Here is a 10,913-nt window from a genome sequence, read left to right as displayed (position 1 = left end):
ATTCCCAGGCAATACGAAATATCTCCTCGGCATGAACCACATTGTCTTTCAGATACTAACTTTTCTTTGTAAACCCCCCAACCCCCATCTCTCTCTCTCTCTCTCTCTCTCTCTCTCTCTCTCTCTCTCTCTCTCTCTCTCTCTCTCTCTCTCTCTCTCTCAATACATACCAGTATCCATTTTCGATTCCTTTTTTTTTCTCTCTCTCTTTCCTCTCTCCCTCTCCACACGAAATCCCTCCATCCATCACTTTTTACACTCTCTCCCTCTATAGCATTTACTTTATCTTTCTCCCTCCTCTCTCGCAACACCTTCCTGCATTCTTGTCATCCTCCCTCACGTCCCCGCCTCCCTCCCCCCCCCTCCTCACCCTCTCACTCCATTAAGAATGGATAGGGAAGGAGAGAGAGAAAACTCGTGAACGAAAGACAAGTAATTGATAGCTTTTAAAACCGGCCTATTTCTAAACTGAAAAAGAAGAAAATTAGTCTTGGCCTTTTTGGGGTGTGTGGGGCTTTATGTTCTTCCAAGGAACTCTTCTGGTCCGAACTCCTAATTCATCCCATATTTCTTGGGACGTGTTGACTAGTGTTCTAGTTTGGTCTTCCTCTGGAGGTCTATAGGTCCGTCTCTGTGTTTATCTTCTTGCCTACAGTATTTGTCATTCTCATTCTGTTTGTCCTTATCAAACAACCAGTCAGTCAGCCTGTTTATTTATTTATTTTTTTTACATGTCCAACTCTGGGCAAAGGCTTCAGGGCTTATATCTCGGGGGCAGTAGCCTATCCCAAGGCCCAGTAGTCCTCCTACATCTCCACATGTCACCACTTCGGCGCTAACACCCATCTTCCATATTAAATACATGCTAGCACTGTCTCATACAGGACTGGTGTACTGGTATTACCGGAGGTATTTTTAGACATGTCGGCGGGTCATCTGGCAGATCAGGAAAGTCTGCTTTTTATGAAATTCAAATCCTTAAACTGTTCCCTGCCCCAGCCGGGATTCGAACCTGGGTCCTTCAGGACTGCAGGCCGCCTCTCTACCGATTCAGCCACAGGGTACGTATGTAACTATGTATGTATGCATTTATGTAATTACCTTACCTATCTATCAGTCGATCTACCTGCCTACCTATTAATCTTTCTGTCTCTGCCTACCTATATGTCTATAAATCTATCTGTCTAACTGTTTATTTATCTCTCTGTCTGTATGTATACATATCAAATTTGTCTGTCTGCCTGTCCATATGTCTGCTTGTCTACCTTTCCGTCCATCTGTTTGTCTATCTACCTCTCTATCAATCTATCTATTTGTCTATCTGTGTGCCTAGTAACCAGTTTATCTCTACATCTGTCCGACTCTCTGTTCTTATGTATCTGTATGCCTTTATTTGTTTCTCTCTCTCTCTCTCTCTCTCTCTCTCTCTCTTACTCTCTCTGACGGCAAAGCTTTCATTATTTCATGCAAAAATGCAAATCAAAAGATAGGCGTCAGTTGCAATAAATTAAAAGAGGTGAAAACTCCGGTTATTACCCAGTGAAAGAGTTAAGCATAAATAATGAAATCCATAAACAACAAAAACGAAATAAGTACATAAGTAATTCATAAAAACATCAATCAGTTACCTAGTCCGTTATTGCGACATTAGTCCACTGCCTCCATCTTCCCTCCATTTCATCCCAGATAGAGAGATTCTTGGTCAGTGTATTATGCTGAGTGTTCAGTTGACAACATAGCTTACGTAAGACCCCAGATGATGGTTCACAGGTGAAGGTGAGGGTACGGGTAAGGAGACCAAGCAATTACACTAACGGAGTTACCACCACTTTGGGACCAGCAAACCTAACATAAACAGCCTTCCTCTTCACTCTTCCTCTTCCTCCCCTTTACTCCTTTCTTTTCTCCTGTTCTGTTCCTTCTCATCTCGCCTTCTCCTCTTCCTTCCTCATCTCCATTGCTCTTTCCGTTTTATTTTTTTCCGTTTCTTTCCTGCTTTTCTTCCACCTTTCATCTCATTTCCCTTCCTCTTCCTTCTTTTCTTCTCTTATTCTGAATTCTGCTTCTCACCGCCTCTGCCCTTTCTTTTCCCTTCATTTCCTCCATTCGTTTTCCCTTCTCTTCCCCTTTCTTTCTCCCTGTCATTTTTTTGTCTTGTCCAGTGTCCTCATATCTTTCTTACACCAACCTCTTCATCCTCGTACCCACCCCATTTGTACTCTCCCTTCCTTCCTCCTCGTCTTCAGCCTTCCTTCACGATTAACTTGGTTTTCTCCTACCCATCTTCCTACCTTCTTTCTTTCTTCTCTTCTGCATTCTTTCTCGTGCTCTATATTATTCTCCTACCCGTTTAACCTCCTCCCTCATTCTTCCTCTCCTGTTTGCATCTATATTTGATTCACTCAGATAGTGGTTACGTTTGTATGTCGCGTCCGTTTAGGCTCTTCATCGTTTGGGTGTATATGTGTGTGTGGTGGTGGTGGGGGGGGTGCTTCTCTGTGTCTGCGTCAGTCTGTGTGTCCTATTTGTAATTCTGTCTGCTGTTATAGACGACTACTGTTTGTCATCTAAACAATCTTCCATCTGTTCATCAGTGACTTTAGCTGTAAATCTATCCACATCCACTCATACACTGATACTTCGCTCCACTTCTCCACCGGATTTTGACGCCGTCCACCACCACAGCCACAGAAACAATTGGACATCTGACATATGATCAGATATTTATCTGTGAGACAATAACCTTTACACATTAATGCCACAAAGTTCACTTCCTCGGCCTCGACATAGACCATCACTTGACCATCTTTCCTTCATCAACAATAATCTTCCAGTGCACTCAGTCTTTTTTTTTTTTTTTTTTTTTTCTTGATCCGTCTTGTTAGAATGATTTTTTGTGTAACACAAAATTAACTGAAGAAATCACTAAGTGCCGTGAACCGATGTCGTGCATGCTTTAAATTCACTCACTTGCTGAGTGAGTCATTTGCCCTACCGACTTCTCGTTATTCATTCTCTCTCTCTCTCTCTCTCTCTCTCTCTCTCTCTCTCTCTCTCTCTCTCTCTCTTTTCAATATACACATAAATACACCAAAAAAAAAAAAAAAATGTATTGCCAAAGTTGAAGCCAAGTATTGCATCCCAAATTAAGCCTCCCGGCCACAACATTGTGCGAGATATTGGCCGTGAAGGAAAGCACGCAAACAAATCCATAAAGAGACCGAGTGAAAACAGAGGAGGTAAGAGAGAGAGAGAGAGAGAGAGAGGAGGTGGGGAGGGAGGTGGGAAGAGGCTTTGGGCTGAATAGAGAAGAGAATGGACGGGAAGGGAAGCAAATAGGATTGAAGAGGAAATATATATATATATTTTCATTCATTGCCAGACGCCATGTATCCCAAACGAGGTGACCAAGGGCTTAGAGTTAATTGTTTTATAGGGAGGGGCACTAATCCTCCACCAACCACACTTGACACATAGGGATGCCAACAGCATCTAGTGTTCCCAGGCGGTCACCCATCCAAGTACTAACCAGACCCACCGTTGCTTAACTTCGCTTATCGGGCGGGAAGCGGTGTACTCAACGTGGTATGACCGTTGGCATATATATATATATATATATATATATATATATATATATATATTTTAGATGAGAGTGACCAGCCTCACTCATCCCTGAGTGGCATTACATGAGCAATAACCCCAACCATTCCTTGGATATAAACCTTCACCGACTCAATCCGATTGGAGCGCTGTAATTACCCACTAAACCACCAGGCGCCTAATTTGGTTACATGGTTACCACCCAGCGTAGTAAACGGTTTCCTGGTGTACAGGAAACCATTAGGCATGTCACTCAGTGTAGAGCCACCCATAGGCAGAAGGAAGAGGAAAGAATGAAGGAAAGAAAGACATAAGAGGGAGTGTAAAGTCACCCGTAGGCAAAAGGACGAGGAAAGAATGAAGCAAAGAAAGACAGAAGACGAAGGAAGGAATGGAGAGAGGAGAGGAAAGGGCAGACACCCGAGAGCAGCACTACATCGAGTGAGTGGATGGTGAGCGCCCCCACCTACCACAAATATATATATATATATATATATATATATATATATATATATATATACATATATATATATATATATATATATATATATATATATATATATATATATATATATATATATATATATATATATATATATATATATATATATATATATATATATATATATATATATATATATATATATATATATATATATATAACATACAATATGTATCATCATCCGGACCTCCATTACCTCCCTAAGGCAGGGTGAGGAGTTGCAACATACAGACAGCCCAGATTTGCTGAATCCAGTGGGCCATGTTTCCATTCTCTCCCCATTCAGGCCTCCGGGATCCTGTCTCTATCTGATACGTCAAAAACATTCATCAAGTTCTGTAGCTTCATATAAACGTATCCGACAGACTCAATTCGGACTCTGTCACGTTAAAACGGGGTGCTACGTCCCTGATCATGAGCTTCTCCTTACAATATTCATCCAGCCAGCTCGATCCCTTGTCAGTCCCCTAGCCTCATCGACTTCCAAACCTCTCTTCCTCACACACTCATCCACAGCATCCCTCTACCTTCTCCTTGGCCTACCTAACCTCCTCCATCCTTCAAATTCGCTCAAATATAACTTTTTCACCACTCTATTGTTATCCATCCTCTCCACATGTCCATACCATATCAGTACACTTTCTTCGATTCTGGTGTCCACAGACTTCCTCACTCCGCATCTTTCACGAATCACATTATTTCGCATCCTATCCGCTCTGTACTCCACATACATTCCTCAGCAGTCCCATCTCCACTGCTCTAATACTTGGCTTTCCATTTCCATGCCACACCATAGTCTCACGTTCATATGTTAAAGTTGGCACTAACCCTCCTTCATGTTAGGTCGTGCAGGTGCAACACTCAAGCCTCTGTTTCCTATCAAGGCATTCATTGCAGCAGCTACTTTACTTCCTTGTGTCACTTAACTTTCCACTTCTTTTGCACATTTTCCTCTCTTTTCTATCACTGTACCACGGTATTTGAACTCTCTCACCAATTCCAGTCCCTCTCCATTCACTGTAACATCACACTGGGAGTCACCTTCTCATTCAGTAACCATCACTTTACTCTTTTCTACATTTATTCTCAAGACACAACGCTCACAGACATCAGCAGAACTCTGCAATAGTGTACCAAGTTCTTGTCCGGTATTTGTCAGTAGTACTGCATCATCACTTACAACAAATTTGACACATTCTATCCATCATCATTCATTACCAACGCCATCCCCCTCTCCGTTACTCGTGCTTTTACTTATCACTCCCTATATATATATATATATATATATATATATATATATATATATATATATATATATATATATATATATATATATATATATATATATATATATATATATACTGAACAACCATGGGGACATCACACAACGTTGTCGCAAGCCCACACAGATCGTGAACCATTCACTTAGATGCCCATTTACCCTTACACATGCTTCACTACCATCATCAAAACTCTTGACGGCACCTAGAAGCTTACCATCTCCGTCGTACATGCTCATAACCTTCCGCAATCCTTCTCTGTCTGCCATGTCGTATGCTTTTTTCTATATCCATGAATGCCATAAACACCTTATAGTCCTTTTCACAAGATTACTTCACTATCTATCTTACTGCATACATTTGATTCACACATCCCCTGCCATTCCTAAAGCCACCATGTTCATCTCTCACTAGGACTTCTGACATCTCTCTTACTTTCTCTATAATAATTCTTCCTCATACCTTCCCTACCACACTCAATAAACTTATGCCACGATAATTCTTCGCTCACTTCGCTCACCTTTATTTTTTCCACTCTGCTGGCACAGTTTCACTCATCCATGCCTTCTTACATATCTCCAACAAGCACTTCATTCCACAGTCTCCACTTCACTTAGGCATCTTCGCATACTCCTCATCAACCCCAGCTGCTTTCCCATTTTTCAGCAGCTTCACAGCACTCTTCACCTGTGCTAGTGTCACGTCTCCTGGCAACGCATTCCTTCTCTGCACACTCTCAAAACCAATCAACATCACGTTTATCGCCGCTCTGCTCTCTATATTCCCACTCAACAGGGTCTCAAAATATTCTTTCCATCTGGTCCTTACTTCATCTCCATGGGTTAATAATCTACCACCTACATCCTTCACACCATCACATTTCTTTCCACTTTCACTTCTACATTTCCGCACCTCTCTCCAGAATTACTTCCCATTTTCAGAGTAGCTTGCATTCATTTTTCTTCCTAGATCATCATTTACCTCCTACTTTTTCCTCTTCACTAGTCTCTTTACGTGCTTCTTGCCCTCAGTATATTCATCTTACTTCAACTGAACTCCTGTTCTGTAACTATTTTAGCCATTTCTTCCTATTTTTCTCCATTGCTCTCTTAACCTCTTCATCCCACCGTGCCATACCTTTCTTCTTTGTTGTTACTCTTGCCACATCACACACAGCTTTACCATTTCTGACTAAGCAATCCCTATATCCACTCCACATTCTGTTCAGATCTACTTCATTCCAATTCACTGATTCCAACTCCTCCCCTACTTTGGTTCTGTAATCATCTGATAATATATATATATATATATATATATATATATATATATATATATATATATATATATATATTGTTGTTTGTGGGAAATATTTAGCCTTCTACCATAGCTATATCGCTAGTGCTTCTCATCCAAGGCATTTCTCAGGCCTGAATAGTAAGTTGCACGAAAGTTTTGCGTGTGTATGTTAGGGGAAAGAAAAATAAGAGATAAGAACTCGACAGAGAGAGAGAGAGTGGTTCAGCACCAATTATTTCCCTAATTATTTTCATTACCAGGCCAACTGAATTAACAACGGTGATCAGGAGAGCAGGTGAGTGGGAGCCTAAACAAAATAAGCGCCAGTGCAAATTTCCATTTAATTGTCGCAAATATATTTTTCCTGTCCACTTATCTCATTAGGCCTTTGACATATCCTCTAATAACTTTGCTAATGAAGTGTCGATGGCTTTGTGACGGGGTGATTTGGTAAAGTTATTTTTTATAGAATAGGTAAATAAATATATAGATCGATAGAGAGGTAGATTGACAGATTTAGCTCTAATAGTGATGGGCTACTGAAGGATACTTCTATTCCATCTAATTCAAAAGTTTATCATGAAACAGAATAAACCGTCTGGCAGCACGAAAATAAGCTTTAAAACACGTGACTGGAGTGCTGGAGTAAAGGGTAGGAATATGGCGTAAGTTCCCCTCTGTCAGCATTGTACATGATGATAACACCCCAGTCACCTCCAGGATTTGAGTCGTTGCGATAAGTCAGTGCCTTCACCTCTGACTCGCATATTCTCACATGTTCCCACCTAACCGACATAAATACAATGGGCGTCTTGGTACCAGAGGGACTGAAGGATATTATATATAATTCGTTGACACATAGGAGAAATAGTCATGTGGTGGTAGAAACATGTTTGGGGATGTGGTAGTGTGTGGTGTGGCAGTTGTCGATATGGCCTGTGGTCATAATTATAACGTTCAGTAAAACAGTGTAGTGTGTGGCAGTGTGTTTTGTAGACGTATGTGTTGTGCGACAATCTATGATGTGGAAATGTATGACGTGATGCTGTAATGTGGTGGGTTAGTGTCTGGTGTGTCAGTGTGGAGGTTGGCAATATATGTGATATTATGACAGTGTTAGATCTGGTGATGTGCTGTAAATTAGTGTGAGGTATGGGAACGTGTGGTGTAGTGATAGTAGAACGAGGTGTGTCAGTGTGCGGGGCGGCAGTGTGTGATGAGGCGGAGTGAGGTGCGGCAGAGTGAGTGGCTACAGTTTCAGGAGTGGCAATGATTAATGTAGTAATGGGTGGTGTATGTGTACCAATAGTTTAGTGTAGCAACGTGGGGGAGTGTTTCGTCTGAAAATGTAGCAGAGTGTAGTGTCATAGCGTAAGGAATAGCTCTGTGAATTATGGCAGTGTGGAACAGGGAATATGAGTCTAAAGTATGTAGTGACTTTCTACGTCCTGCACAATATCGCCGTAATACAAGAGATAATCAGTATGACTAAAATATCCTGAAAGGGTTAGTGGAAGTAATCTATAACGTTAAAAAAAAAAAAAAAAAAAAAAAAAAGTTTTTCGGTATGCAAGTAACGTCGTGTAATGCTGCGATGGGCTAAGCTAGGGAGTGTGGAAGCGTATTCGATCTGAGATACTACCAGGAAAATCTGTGGATTTGTCTTCGATATTATCATGTTGTCTGTAGTTCCATACAGCCTCACCGACACGTCATAAAAACAACTGCACTAACATCATTACATCAGGGGTTATATTTATTACAATGACGTTAAGCAAGTCCCTACAACAGTTAACTATTTCATACATCGTTTCTCCTCTCACAAGTTGCCGCTGCAGTATTTGCCCTAATTTGTTTGTGTCTTGTAGCTGTACGAATGAAGATTAGACTATAAAACACAGTCTTATATACTGTAGAGCTTCAGCTAAGGAGAGTTCATAAGATACGGCACCAGAGAAGAATGTGATAATTCTTGCATACCACAACAGATATGGTGGTTATTAGTGCCCAAGCGATAACTAACATACGAGGATGTTAGGGGATTAGACTTATGCTTGTCGGTGGAAGGTAAGTGCCTATAGCTAGGATGTGTTAAAAGTCACTAAATCACCAGTAAATAAATAAAATCGAATGATATATTGACATCAGCGTGTTGATTGGGTACCTTTACCTCTCATAACATGTCAGTACAGTATGATTATCTGTCTATGTAACTTTACTCTCCATTGCTCTTATGTCCTTAACTGTACCACATCTTAATGATATATCGATGATGATGAAAGGTTGTTAGTGCCGTCGATTTTATATGAGTGTCTTTGAGAGAGAGAGAGAGAGAGAGAGAGAGAGAGAGAGAGAGAGAGAAACATTATGTGTTGGTATAAAATGGGTAACAGAGAGAAGACTAAAACAAAAGCAATAAGTATAGAACACAAATGGACTAAGAAAGAAATGACTAAACACTGGCAGAATACCATATGCTGAATATATATGCTTAACAAGAACAATAATTGATACAGAATAATATGAGTTCAATATAATATAACTTCTATACACTCTGCACTACTCTCTCTCTCTCTCTCTCAGCTTAATTAGTCCAGTATTTTATTTTCTTGACCTACACACACCAAATTCCTACATGGGAGGGAGAAGGAAGAGAGACGAATGATTAGAGAGAGGAAGAAGGAAAGGAATGAAGGAGAGGAAGGAAGATAAAGGTACAGAGGAAGGAAAATGAATGGAACAGAGGGAGATTGATGGGGAGGGGGATGGTAGGGGGTTGATGGGGAGGGGGATGGTAGGGGGTTGATGGGGAGGGGGATGGTAGGGGGTTGATGGGGAGGGGGATGGTAGGGGGTTGATGGGGAGGGGGATGGTTTGGGGTTGATGGGGAGGGGGATGGTTGGGGGTTGATGGGGAGGGGTATGGTAAGGGGTTGATGGGGAGGGGGATGGCAGGGGGTTGATGGGGAGGGGTATGGTAGGGGGTTGATGGGGAGGGGGATGGTTGGGGGTTGATGGGGAGGGGGATGGCAGGGGGTTGATGGGGAGGGGGATGGCAGGGGGTTGATGGGGAGGGGGATGGTAGGGGGTTGATGGGGAGGGGGATGGCAGGGGGTTGATGGGGAGGGGGATGGCAGGGGGTTGATGGGGAGGAGGATGGTTGGGGGTTGATGGGGAGGGGGATGGCAGGGGGTTGATGGGGAGGGGGATGGCAGGGGGTTGATGGGGAGGGGGATGGCAGGGGGTTGATGGGGAGGAGGATGGTTGGGGGTTGATGGGGAGGGGGATGGCAGGGGGTTGATGGGGAGGGGGATGGCAGGGGGTTGATGGGGAGGGGGATGGCAGGGGGTTGATGGGGAGGAGGATGGTTGGGGGTTGATGGGGGGATGGTTGGGGGTTGATGGGGAGGGGGATGGTTGGGGGTTGATGGGGGGATGGTTGGGGGTTGATGGGGAGGGGGATGGTTGGGGGTTGATGGGGGGGATGGTTGGGGGTTGATGGGGAGGGGGATGGTTGGGGGTTGATGGGGGGGATGGTTGGGGGTTGATGGGGGGATGGTTGGGGGTTGATGGGGAGGGGGATGGTTGGGGGTTGATGGGGGGGATGGTTGGGGGTTGATGGGGAGGGGGATGGTTGGGGGTTGATGGGGGGGATGGTTGGGGGTTGATGGGGAGGGGGATGGTTGGGGGTTGATGGGGGGGATGGTTGGGGGTTGATGGGGAGGGGGATGGTTGGGGGTTGATGGGGAGGGGGATGGTTGGGGGTTGATGGGGAGGGGGATGGTATGGGGTTGATGGGGAGGGGGATGGTATGGGGTTGATGGGGAGGGGGAGTGGAGAGTTGAACAGAACGATATAAGAGGGGGGAAGGACTGGAGAAATGAGTAAAGAGAAGAGGAAGTGAGAGTGTTGGAAAAGTCGGATGGGGGCAAGAAGAGATGATGGAAGGAAAGAGGGGGTGAGGGAAATGGTAATGCTAAAGGGAGGAGGAAAGGCAGGGAGAAGAGAGGAATGAATGAAGCTGGGGAGGAAATGAAGTACGATGGGGCGGAGAGCAGGAAGACCTAGTAAAAAAAAAAGAGAAGGGAGAGTGTTGGAGATGGGTAGAGTATGGGAGGAGAATAATGAACGAGGTGTTAAAAAAAGTGAAAAGAGTAACTGAAGTAGTAAGGGTGGTGAAGAGATGAGGGAAGTATCGAGGAAAGATTTTATCGGATGGGAGGATGGAAACGGAGAT

General features: G+C 43.3%; 1 non-coding gene across 1 annotated transcript; it reads right to left on the bottom strand.

Annotated features, from left to right (window-relative positions):
• Positions 1-3,480: 3,480 nt before the first annotated feature.
• On the bottom strand, positions 3,481-3,599 carry LOC145417268 (5S ribosomal RNA). The gene has a single exon (XR_013900480.1). It is a non-coding gene; the product is annotated as a 5S ribosomal RNA (ribosomal RNA).
• Between the last annotated feature and the right edge of the window lie 7,314 nt (positions 3,600-10,913).

This window comes from Coenobita brevimanus, chromosome 109 (assembly GCF_032717465.1).
Source record: "Coenobita brevimanus isolate Jiangsu-jjx chromosome 109, ASM3271746v2, whole genome shotgun sequence".
Lineage (NCBI taxonomy): Eukaryota > Metazoa > Arthropoda > Malacostraca > Decapoda > Coenobitidae > Coenobita > Coenobita brevimanus.
This window is presented reverse-complemented; position numbering and strand designations above follow the sequence as displayed.